Here is a 13,345-nt window from a genome sequence, read left to right as displayed (position 1 = left end):
ACTGGGTGATAGTTGGCCATATTAGCCGGGTCAAAATATGGTTTTTTAAGAAGCGGTTTAGTAACCGCCTCTTTCAGTGGGTCTGGGAAGGCTCACTCACAGGGGGATGCATTCACCACCCCACAGAGCCCGCCGCCCAGCCCTTCCCAAATGGGCAAGGATCAAGGAGACAGGTGGTCGATTTCACTCATTCAAACAGCCTGTCCACATCCTCAGAGGTAACAGATTGGATTTTATCCCATGCAACTGGACTAGACGGGATATTGGGTCCTTCCCAGGCCCCAATGGCGAAGGTGGTTTTTAGATTGCGAACCTCCTGAAAGAGTCCCCTGCTACTGTTTTCTGCAATAGAGGCAGTGAAGAAGGTCCTCTTCGCCATCACTATCGCCACTTGGTAGGCTTGACATCGAGCTCTAACCCATGTCCTGTCCAATTCAGAATGAGTTTTCTGCCACTGGTGCTCTAGCCGTCTCAGCAACTTGTTTCATCGACTCAGCTTTGGGGGAAACCATGGAGCTGTCCAGCTTTTATTCAATCAGAGGGGGCACTTCAGAGCCAAACAGTCAATAGCCCTTGTTAACTCCACATTCCAGCGGGCCACCAGGAAATCAGCTGAAAGGCCATCAACATGGGTTAAAACATCCCCTACCTCTGGAAAGATGGAGAAGCTCTATACAGTCAGCAAGAACAAGACCTGGAACTGACTGTGGCTTAGATCATCAGCTTCTTATAGCAAAATTCCAGCTTATTTCTACTTCCAACGGCGTTACATTGTAAATCCTCTGTAGTAATTTCTAAATCTTAATCTTATACCTTATACCTTATATCTTATATCATAAAAAATCTCACACATACTGCTTATTTATAACTACACCTCAATATCAATATTTATCTAAACATTTTTTATTTCTACAACCTCCCTGTACCTCCTAAACTTCTATTAATTCTTTCCAATAACATGTTTATTCCTTAAATACACTTTGAATTTTTTCCAATCTTCTTCCACCGCTTTCCCCTCTGGTCTCGGAGTCTCCCGGTTAGCTCTGCCAGTTCCATAAATTCTATCATCTTCTTCTGCCATTCAGAGTTCTGCCCTTTCTCTTTCCCCTGTTCGCATTTCACCATCTTCTCCTCTAAGTGACGCCACTGTTTCCTTGTTCTTCCTTTTGCTATGGACATACCCATAAAAGCCCTTTTTGTTGCTTTTAACCTCTCTGGCAAGCCTGAGTTCATTCTGTGCTTTAGCTTTTCTGACTCTGTCTCTACACGTGCTGGCTATTTGTTTGAATTCCTCTCTGGTGGTTTCCCCCTTTTTCCATTTTTGGTACATATCCCTTTAAAATCTTAACTCAGTTAAAAGTTCTTTAGATAGCCACCCTGGCTTCTTTAGGCACCTGCCATGTTTCTGTCTCATTGGTATTGCCTGAAGTTGTCCTTTTAATATCTCCCTTTTAACAAACTCCCAACCATCATGAACTCCCTTCCCTTTTAATAATAATAATAATAATAATAATAATAATAATAATAATAATAATAATAATTTATTTATCCCCCGCCCATCTGTCTGGGTTTCCCCAGCCACTCTGGGCGGCTTCCAACTGAATATTAAAAACAGTACAGCATCAAACATTAAAAACTTCCCTAAACAGGGCCACCTTCAGTTGTCTTCTAAACGTAAAATAGTTGCTTATTGCCTTGACATCTGCTGGGAGGGCGTTCCACAGGGCGGGTGCCACTACCGAGAAGGCCCTCTGTCTGGTTCCCTGTAACCTCACTGGGAGCCAGTGTATATCTCTCAGGACCGGTGTTATGTGGTCCTGGCAGCCACTCCCAGTCACCAGTCTAGCTGCTGCATTCTGGATTAATTGCAGTTTCCGGGTCACCTTCAAAGGAAGCCCCACGTAGAGCGCATTGCAGTAGTCCAAGCGGGAGATAACCCGAGCATGCACCACTCTGGCGAGAGAGTCCGCGGGCAGGTAGGGTCTCAGCCTGCATACCAGATGGAGCTGATAGACAGCTGCCCTGGACACAGAATTGACCTGTGCCTCCATGGACAGCTGTGAGTCCAAAATGACTCCCAGGCTGCACACCTGGTCCTTCAGGGGCACAGTTACCCCATTTAGGACCAGGGAGTCCTCCACACCTGCCAGCCTCCTGTCCCCCGAAAACAGTACTTCTGTCTTGTCAGGATTCAACCTCATCCTCCAACCGCCTCCAGGCACTCACACAGGACTTTCACTGCCTTCACTGGTTCTGATTTAAAAGAGAGGTAGAGCTGGGTGTCATCTGCATACTGATAAACACCCAGCCCAAACCCCCTGATGATCTCTCCCAGCAACTTCATATAGATATTAAAAAACATGGGGGAGAGAACGGAACCATGAGGCACCCCACAAGTGAGTGCCCAGGGGTCTGAACACTCATCCCCCAACACCACTTTCTGAACATGGCCCAGGAGGAAGGAGCAGAACCACTGTATGACAGTGCCCCCAGCTCCCAACCCCTCTAGATGGTCCAGAAGGATATTGGTCGATGGTGTCAAAAGCTGCTGGGAGATCAGCAGAACTAGGAAACAGCTCTCACCTTTGTCCCTAGCTCACCGGAGATCACCGACCAGCGCGACCAAGGCAGTTTCAGTCCCATGGTGAGGCCTGAATCCCGATTGGAAGGCATCCAAATGGTCCGCTTCTTTCAGGCGTGCTTGGAGTATTTCTGTCCATGGGATTTCACCCAGCGTTTCCCTAAGTTTTCTGAAGTCGGCTTTCTTAAAGTCTAGAATTTGAGTCTTAGTATCCTTGGTTGCTCCTTTCTGCTGTATAATAAACTCAAGAAGAGCATGGTCACTCTCACCTCATGATCCTGCCACTTCTACCCCACTAACCAGGTCATCACTATTGGTTAGGATCAGGTCTATTTTTGTTTTAATGATATTTATTCATTTTTTCCCATCACCAAACCTGAACATTGTTCTTCATGCTTGTATACATATACATATACATTTACATACATATACATACATATACATATACATATACATATACATTTATGTTTGTTTGTTACAATTTTTCGTATCGTATTTCTAATCCTCCTTTCCCAGAGAAAAAAAGGGAAAGGAGAAAAGAAAAGAAAAAAAGAAAAGAAAAGAAAGTAAATTTTATCTTTGGACTTCCTGTTATCTCCATCAGCATGTTGTTTGTTGTTTAGTCATTTAGTCGTGTCCGACTCTTCGTGACCCGATGGACCAGAGCACGCCAAGCACTCCTGTCTTCCACTGCTTCTCGCAGTTTGGTCAAACTCATGTTTGTAGCTTCGAGAACACTGTCCAACCATCTTGTCCTCTGTCGTCCCCTTCTCCTTGTGCCCTCAATCTTTCCCAACATCAGGGTCTTTTCCAGGGAGTCTTCTCTTCTCATGAAGTGGCCAAAGTATTGGAGCCTCAGCTTCACAATCTGCCCTTCCAGTGAGCACTCAGGGCTGATTTCCTTCAGAATGGATAGGTTTGATCTTCTTGCAGTCCATGGGACTCTCAAGAGTCTCCTCCAGCACCATAATTCAAAAGCATCAATTCTTCGGCGATCAGCCTTCTTGATGGTCCAGCTCTCACTTCCATACATCACTACTGGGAAAACCATAGCTTTAACTATACGGACCTTTGTCGGCAAGGTGATGTCTCTGCTTTTTAAGATGCTGTCTAGGTTTGTCATTGCTTTTCTCCCAAGAAGCAGGCGTCTTTTAATTTCGTGACTGCTGTCACCATCAGCATACTCTCCTCTTTTTGTCGCAGAGTGTATATTCAATCCATGCTATCTCTGTTTTTACATATCGTTTGACACTCCTATTTCTTAAGGAAACTGATTTCTGCAAATCCAAACAGATTTTTCCCTTTTTTACTCAAACGCTATCATAGAAATTTTGTTCTCAGTATATTTTCTAACATATTTCTTGTACCTGTCCCATTTTTAAAGAAATTCTTCTTTAACCTTTCCTCTCAAACTGTTTGTTAACTGTGCCATTTCGGCAAACTCTTGAAGTTTATTTTGCCAATCTATAATTCTTGGAGCTTCTTTTTCTTTCCATCCTTTGGCAATAACAATACGAGCCGCTGCTAATGAATATAGAAGGAGTTCTTTTGCCTGTATGGGAATATCTTTTTGAAAGGTGATACTTAGTAGAAAGATCTCTGGTCTTTTGGGGATATTCCTACCTATAATTTTTTGGGTCTCATCATGAATTTTATCCCAAAATTTCCTGATATTCTCACAGGTCCACCACATATGAAACAGGTTCCCATCGTTTCCCCCACACCTCCAGCAGACATTTGCGATGTTCTTATACATTTTAGAAAGTCTGGAAGGTGTGAGGTACCACCTGTGGTTCATCTTTAGCATGTTTTCTCTTATATTATAGCTCGAGGTAAATTTCATATTTATTTTCCACAAATTTTCCCACTCCGAGCATGTAATCGGATAACCACAGTCCTGTGCCCATTTGGTCATAGAAGCGGTGACCGTTTCATCCATTACTTCATAATCCAATAACAACTTATACATTTTGGAAATAAGTTTTGTTTTGCCGTTCAACAGTTCTTTTTCAAATCTTGACCTCTCCTTTTGGAACCCTACTTGATTGTCCTTTTTGAATAATTCGTTCAACTGATAATAATCCAAACACGTGTTAAGTTGTTCCCTTATGTTTTCATATTTTTTTATCTTTGTTTGTCCTTCCTCTTCTAATATCATCTTATCGTATGTTATCCAAGTAGCTCCCATGTTAACTCTTTTTGGTGTTGGTTAGGATCAGATCTAAAATGGCTGATCCTCTTGTTGCTTCTCCCACTTTCTGAACAATGAAGTTGTCTGCAAAGCCAGTGAGGAATCTGTTCGACCTTATGCTCTTGGCTGAGTTTGACATCCAACAAATATCAGGATAGTGGAAATCCCCCATTTATACTATCTCACTTCCTTTTGAATGCTTGGTCATCTATTCCAGGAAGGCTTCATCTGTGTCCTCAGTTTGGCTTGGGGATCTATAGTGAACTCCCACAATGAGATCACTGCTATTTTTCTCTCCCTTAATTTTGACCAAGATACTCTCAATATGGCTTTGAAGTTTTAAATCCTGGAACTCTTCACAGGTATACACATCCCTGACGTATAACGCCACCCCTCCTCCTTTCCTGTTTCGTCTATTTCTCCAAAATAGATTGTATCCCTCTATTACTACATTCCAATCATGAGACTCATCCCACCAGGTTTCAGTGATGCCTATTATGTCGTATTTAGTTTGCTGTACCAAGAGCTCAAGTTCATCTTGTTTATTTCCCATGCTCTGTGCATTAGTATACAGACATTGAAGACCATTGATAATCCCCCCATGTCTCTTATTTAAGGATTTTTTTCCTCCCACCACTAAGTCTGCGTGCTGTTTCCTCCATTTGGTCCTTGACATTTGGGTGATCATCTTCAGCACTTGGTAGACTCCTACCTTCAGCACCGCACACTTTTTTTTTTTGTATGGTTGTGTATATGCAAGCATGTAATCTCTCTCACGGTCCTGGTTTATCCCGTCCGAAGTCTCTGCGCTCCAAGTCCCAACAGCTGTCCGTGGGGCACATGTGCAGTAGCGCAATCCCACGGACACACGGACTGGACGCAGAGACACTTGCATATTATTATATAGGATTTAACTCCCTCATTCCTTTATTATTCCTTTGTTATAAGTTACACTGTTGAATTTATCTTAATCCTACTAATTTGTTCACATGTTTACAGTTGTTTTCCACATACTACACACAAAAATTCCATTCCTCTTTGTATACTTGATCTTCTTGTTCTCTTATTTTACTTGTTAGACCCGCTAACTGCATATTCCGTCATTTTTAATTGCCAACCCTCCTTATTTGGGACCTCACTCACCTGCCATTTCTGGGCTAACAAAATCCTAGCTGCTGTAGTAGCATACATAAGTATGTAAAAGGTAAAGGTAAAGGGACCCCTGACCATTAGGTCCAGTCGTGACCGACTCTGGGGTTGCCCGCTCATCTCGCATTATTGGCCGAGGGAGCCGGCGTATAGCTTCCAGGTAATGTGGCCAGCATGACAAAGCCGCTTCTGGCAAACCAGAGCAGCGCACGGAAACGCCGTTTACCTTCCCGCTGTAGCGGTTCCTATTTATCTACTTGCATTTTGACGTGCTTTCGAACTGCTAGGTTGGCAGGAACATAAGTATGTACCATTCCCAAAAGAAATGGGTTTTTTTTGGGGGGGGAGTTTTTAAACATTTTTTTTTTATCTCATCATATATCATTATCATTTTATATCATTATATATCATTTCCTGATATTTTTAAACTATTTTACATCACATGTGAACATCCTTCTTGAATTGTGGTGCCCAGAACTGGACACAGTATTCCAGATGTGGTCTGACCAAGGCAGTTTCAAGTTTTGCGCTTACCATTTTTTCTATAAGACATCTGTTATGAAAACTGAAGTTAACGTGTGTGTGTGTGTGTGTGGTTAGCCTTGCCTAGGGTGCAAAATAGCATGGCATTGGCATTGAGGCTGCTACACACGGACAACAGGAACCTGTTTTCCCAGACCCTAATTGGCAGGAGATTGCTGAAATCATTTGGGGAAGTATGCAATAAGCAACAGTTATGTGTCAATTAGGCCAAGACCAATTTAGACGTATTTGGCAACTGAGCAGTTAAGCACAAATGGCAATCAAGCAGGCATCTGTTGGAGCAATTTGATAGATTTAATTGACCGGAGATTTCTTTTGCCCAAAATGGTCTTTGGAATAGTTGGAGTTTGGTGCAGTCAGTGTTTGCATTTCCCAGAGTGAAGGGTGGGGATATTGTAGTGCTGCCTCGGAGAGTTTTTGAAGTTGAGGTTATTCCTCAGTTGACACGTGGGGCAGAAATCTGGGGCATATCAGAGCCAGGACTGTCGGACACATCACAGAGATGAGAAGCCAGTAATTTTCTGGCCAGGGGCTCCTCTGTGCTTATATAGGAAGCCAGTTGCAGTTTCAGGAGCGACCAGCTGTGGGGCAGCTTTAGCTATGCGGGTCCAGCCAGCTCTTCAGGGAGAAGATCTTGAGAAAGGGAGTCGGTCCTGCCATCCATGAGCTTGTCAGTGACGGGGGATGACTGCAGCAACAGCAGCAAGCCTTTTCTGGCGGTGGAGCTGTCCTTGCCTTCCTGAAATTCTGGAGAAACAACATTTTCTCTCATTTTATTATCCTTGAGGAAGAGTTGCTTATCTTAGTTTGAGGCATTGTCCAGTCAGCCTTCAAATGCTCAAGAAAGCCTGGGGTGTTTTACTGTGATTTCAGCTGGTAAATTGGTAGATTATCCTGATTTGTGAACAACTGCACTGCATATTCTATTTGCTGCTGAGCTTTAACTCTGAAAGTGTGTCCTAAAATTCTTTCCTATGTTTTTTAAAATTTCAGCAGGGAAACTGAAATTGAGCTATAAATTGAGCTACTAGATAATTCCATTAAAATGTCGACTACAAACCCATTTTTCATCTTCACATGTTCTTAACATGTTCTGATCATTTTAAAGATAATTTTCTAGTTTCATTATCTGACAACAGTTTTCAAAATGGCATTTTACATTTGATTAAAACAACATGCGACTCAGGAGTTCTTTCCCCCCCCTAAACTTCAGTTAGATATCGCTCCAAGAAATTAGACCAGGCATAGGCAACCTTGGCTCTCAAAGATGTTTCGGAACTACAATGCCCACGATCCCTGACCACTGGGAGTTGTAGTTCCAAAACATCTGGAGAACCAAGGTTGCCTATGCCTGAATTAGACAATAGGTTAATGACCCTTATTGTACCGATAGATATGCTTTCTTACTTGCTGAACTGAGAATAAATGTTGCATTAGGATTACACGAGCTTAGAATAATGGCCTCACGGTCCCAATGGAGGAAGACTGGTGGGCCAAGGATGCCCCACAGGCTGGAGATACTCTAGATCAAGATGACCGAGAGATCTTTTGGGGAGACAAAAGTCTTAACTTGCCTCAGAGGACAAGTACAACCCTGCGGCAGGTTGAAGGTTGTCTCAAACATAAAGTGTACATGAATTTGGCACATAATTGAAAACAAGCGGCACCAAGACACGGAATAATGTCCCGATGGAAACTGATTGTCCTGCAGAAGCAGAAAGCAGCCCTGGAGTGCTGGTGTCAGCTGGCATCTCTGACATTGTTGAACCTGGGAAACTGAAAAGGAAATTGGTTGGCCAGAGGATACAATACAATATTTATTGGTATGAAATCCTCTTCTTCTTGAGAAAGAGAACTTCCTTGACATTTGTCTTCCCTGTAAACGATAATAAACGTTGGGTGGAAAAGTCACAAATCATTAGGGTGTTGCTAAAGCAAAGTGTCTGTTTCTCCACATTACAACTTCCACGTAGACCCGATGTTGACCTTCAACCTGTGACTGCAGAGTGAAGTGTTGTATACACAGGGTTTTGCTTTGGAAAAATTTATGTGGCTTGAATTGTCACATGTCACGTCGGTTATGTTACATTGGCCACAGGTTCTTTGCCAGAAAAGCTTTCCCCCACAGTTTCCAACAAATATTGCCATATGTTTAGCACTTGCCCATGAAGCTATAGCTCTTTCTCCTTTTGCCACAGATGTGTTTTTTAATTGTTCAAGTACTTTTAGAGAAAATATTTCTCCAAGTTACAGATAAATTATTGAAGTTGCAAAACAGTTACACTGGTCACATCCTTTAAAAAACACAATTTCAAAAAAGCATTTAAATTACCTGTGGAATACCATCATAGCCACATCCCAGCCTCACTCAGCTGACACTTGCCGGTCTCAGGGCCAGCCTTGCACTCAGCCTGAGGTCTGCTGGATCTTTTGCCACCGGAGCCAAGTGCTCAACTCCAATGCTAGAAGCTTCAGAAAGAGGAGCACATGGCTGGTTTTTTTAAGCACCTCAAAGATTTTGTCTACCTGAGAGTTTTTCTCAGAGCAGATATTTCTTTTAAAAATTCCTTCCAGTAGCATCTTGTTGTTGTTGTTTAGCCATTTAGTCGTGTCCAACTCTTTTTCCTGCTTGGCAGGGGTTGGACTGGATGGCCCTTGTGGTCTCTTCCAACTCTATAATTCTATGATTCTTCGTGACCCCATGGACCAGAGCACGCCAAGCACTCCTGTCTTCCACTGCCTCCCACAGTTTGGTCAAACTCAGGTTGGTAGCTTTGAGAACACTGTCCAACCATCTCATCCTCTGTCGTTCCCTTCTCCTTGTGCCCTCAATCTTCCCCAGCATCAGAGTCTTTCCTTAAGAATGGATAGGTTTGATCTTCTTGCAGTCCATGGGACTCTCAAGAGTCTCCTCCAGCACCATAATTCAAAAGCATCAATTCTTCGGCGATCAGCCTTCTTTATGGTCCAGCTCTCACTTCCATACATCACTGCTGGGAAAACCATAGCTTTAACTATACGGACCATTGTAGGCAAGGTGATGTCTCTGCTTTTTAAGATGCTGTCTTGGTTTGTCATTGCTTTTCTCCCAAGAAGCAGGCGTCTTTTAATTTCGTGACTGCTGTCACCATCTGCAGTGATCAAGGAGCCCAAGAAAGTAAAATCTCTCACTGCCTCCATTTCTTCCCCTTCTATTTGCCAGGAGGTGATGGGACCAGTGGCCATGATCTTGGTTTTTTTGATGTTGAGCTTCAGACCATATTTTGCGCTCTCCTCTTTCACCCTCATTAAAAAGTTCTTTAATTCCTCCTCACTTTCTGCCATCAAGGTTGTGTCATCAGCATATCTGAGGTTGTTGATATTTCTTCCGGCAACCTTAATTCCGGCTTGGGATTCATCTAGTCCAGCCTTTCACATGATGAATTCTGCATATAAGTTAAATAAGCACAGAGACAATATACAGCCTTGTCGTACTCCTTTCCCAATTTTGAACTGTAGGTTCTTGTCCCACATAGAGATTTCTCAGGAGACAGATGAGGTGATCAGGCACTCCCATTTCTTTAAGTACTTGCCATATTTTGCTGTGGTCTACACAGTCAAATGCTTTTGCGTAGTCAATGAAGCAGAAGTAGATGTTTTTCTGGAACTCTGGTATCTGAAGAGGTGTGCATGCACACAAAAGCTCATACCAATGACAAACTTAGTTGGTCTCTAAGGTGCTACTGGAAGGATCCCCCCCTTTTGTTTTGACCACGGCAGACCAACATGGCTACCTACCTGTAACTAGAGATTTCTTAGTTTCCCCAGTGGGAAATGAGAACCAGTGTGGTATATTAGTTAGAGTGTCAGACTAGGAGTGTCAGACTGGGAGACCGGGGTTTGAATCCCCAGTTGGCCATTAAGCTTTCTGTGACCTTGGGGGCTTCTCAGCCTAAATGACCTCATGGGGTTGTGGGGATTAAATGAGGAAGCGGAGAACCAGGCACATATATCACCTTGAGCTTCTTGGAGAAACGAGGTGGGAGAGCAACATGATGATTGAATGGATGCTGGACTAGATGGGCCATTGGCCTGATCCAGCAGGCTTGTCTTATGTACTTATCCAAGCTTCCATCTGCTGTGATGTCAAGGCAGGAGGCTTTGGTGTGAGATGTTGTCTTCAAAATGGGAGCTTGAAAGAGGATGAAATGACCTAGAGTGGAGCAAGACCAGCAGAGTCTCTCAGGTGCCCCGCATGTGGCCAGCAGCTGGGCTGAAAAAGAGGAAGGGTCAGCCAGAGGCCTGACTGTGGCTCAGCCGAGAGAAAGAGATCTGTCCCTCACAAACAGTCACCTCCCATAAGCAAGCAGAGCTGAAGTTTCACCATCATCAGAAATGCTGTTTGTGTGCCCTGCAGCTGCCACTGAGAAAACCTTCCTTCTTCCCCAGCAGCCCGGGCAGCACCCAGGAAAGTCCAGTGGCATATCAGGGTGCCATGGGAGTCACCTCTCCCACCTACAGGAGCACCCTAGCTCTGTAGATGGAGAAACTCGATTCAATTTCTACTGAAAGGGGAAGCAAACCTTGCAAGAATTCAAACACAGCTATCCTTTAAAATTTCCCCCAAAATTTTGGAATGGAGTTCTCCAGCCCAGTAATGTATACTAAAATGCACATACTGTAATCAAGTGTACATAAAAGTGCATGCATTGGTGAAAACAATATACAAAAATCAATTATTTGGGGAGTTGGGGGGGAGCACTTTGCAAAGAAGTGTCTATCAGGCAAAATCGCCTACAAACATGGAAATATTAGGGGGGGGGGACACTCTGAGGGTAAGAACTGTGGGATGCAAAGGGTTAAGTGCAGTCAAGTCACAACAATCCCTAGATAGTCCACTTGGAGGACTGAGGAGGAGGATATGACTAAACGTAGTTTCCTCTTCCTTCACATGCAAATGAGTTGAGGAAGTGGCAGATAAATCCTGAAGGAAACAGCCATTTTCCCTCTCTTGGACCAGACCTCTTGGACTACACACATCTTAGTGAGTCTCTCCCTCAAGGCCTCCAGCCTAGAGAGAGAGATGAGATGGAGTCTCACTTCTTATAAGTGAACTTCACAATGTATATATTACCTTTTAACTAAGCAAGTCTACCTCTTGAGTGTGCTGTACCTCGAGATGCTTGTAAGTAAACATCTTTTATACTTTTAAGAGCATTGTGTTGTGTCTTTTCTTTTAAGAGGGAAAAAGGGGAAATACCAGGAAAATACACTTTATTTTAGTGGCTTAAATCAAGCCTGCGCAAACGTTCTTCTGCTGTGTATTTTGCAAAAGGGGAATGTTTTACTCTGCTAAAGTTTTGTGCTTGCTAGCGCAAGCGGGGATAGGATATATTAAACAATATCTCCTCATCCACATTCCTGAACATTCCCACATAGGGTTATTGCGGCCCAGAGTTGCGTATTTTGTGTATTTTTGAAGGATTGATTTGGATTGTGATTTTGAACTCTGTAGGATTTTTCCAGTTAGGATTTCCTGGTTGAGCACATGGTCTCTTTGTTCTGCAGTGTGCTTGGGGGATTAACTACCCCTCCCCTCCCTCAGAGTTTACAGCACTGAGAAAGCTCAGAGGTAGTGAAGATATTTTTGAGATTTTGAATTTGATTTTTGAAAGATTTTTGAATTTTGGAAATTTTTGAAGTTTTAAGATGGCAAGCTCCAGTTTTGATAGTGAGGCAAGACCAAGTTTTATGCTGCTGGATGACAATAATTTTGTGCAGTGGAAGCAGCGCGTTTTAGTTTATCTTGCTGCTAGGCGTGTTCTGCAGGCCATTAAGGAAGAAAAGCCTACAGGAACCGATGCAGAAGCTTTAGCTAAGATAGAAGCTTGGAGTATTAAAAATGATGAAGCCAAGCACATAATTTTGAGCAGTTTGAGGAATGAGCATCTATCAATGATAAATTTTGAAGATGATGCATCTAAGATCCTAGAGGACATTGAACGCATTTATGCACAATCTACAGAGAGTTCCTATAGATACTTGTTGGATAAGTTACTCAAGTTGAAGATGAATTCTAGAGAAGAGTTTACAGAGCATTTTAAGAATTTTTCTGAGATTGTTCAAAGAATTGCCCTTACTCCCAGAGCCTTTGATGATGTGACTAAAGTAACGTTTATGCTTGCATCATTGGGACCTACGTTTGCTCCATTTAAAAGTATAATGGATCACACAAAGGATTTAACTTTTAATGAGCTTATCAACCATTTAAGAGAGGAATGCAGAGATAGCCTTGATTCTCAAGAAAGGAATCCAAGGAGGAAGGATAGCAGCTATGCATCCAAGCATTTTGGAAAGTCCAGACAGACATCTAGAGAAATAATTTGTTTTAAATGCAATGGGAAAAACCACATAGCAAGGAACTGCAAGAGTCAAAATGGGGATAAAGTTGAATCCCACCCCTCAAAACCACAAGGTGTTAAGAAGGGGAGTCATGAGCAAACCATGTTGATGCAGGAGAGGAGTTTAGCTGTCCAGGATTGTGAAAATAAGCGCAATAAGTGGATTCTTGACAGTGGAGCGAGTTCTCATTTCTGTTATGAAAAGGAGTATTTTAATGAGATTAATGGGGATGAAACCTCTGAAATTGAGATTGCTGATGGCAACATTGTAAAGGCAATTGGTTCAGGAACTGTGAATTTGAAATTCAACGTAGATCATGAAACAATTAATACTAAGATAACTGAAGTTAAGTTTGCACCAAAGCTTAATTGCAACTTACTCAGCGTGTCCAGTTTGGACAGGAAAGGTTTTAAAATTACATTTGAAAAAGGACAATGTATTGTGACTAAGCATGATGAAGTTTATGTTCAAGGCACACTAAAGGATGGTGTATATGAGCT

This window comes from Zootoca vivipara, chromosome 7 (assembly GCF_963506605.1).
Source record: "Zootoca vivipara chromosome 7, rZooViv1.1, whole genome shotgun sequence".
NCBI classification, from domain to species: Eukaryota; Metazoa; Chordata; class Lepidosauria; order Squamata; family Lacertidae; genus Zootoca; species Zootoca vivipara.
This window is presented reverse-complemented; position numbering follows the sequence as displayed.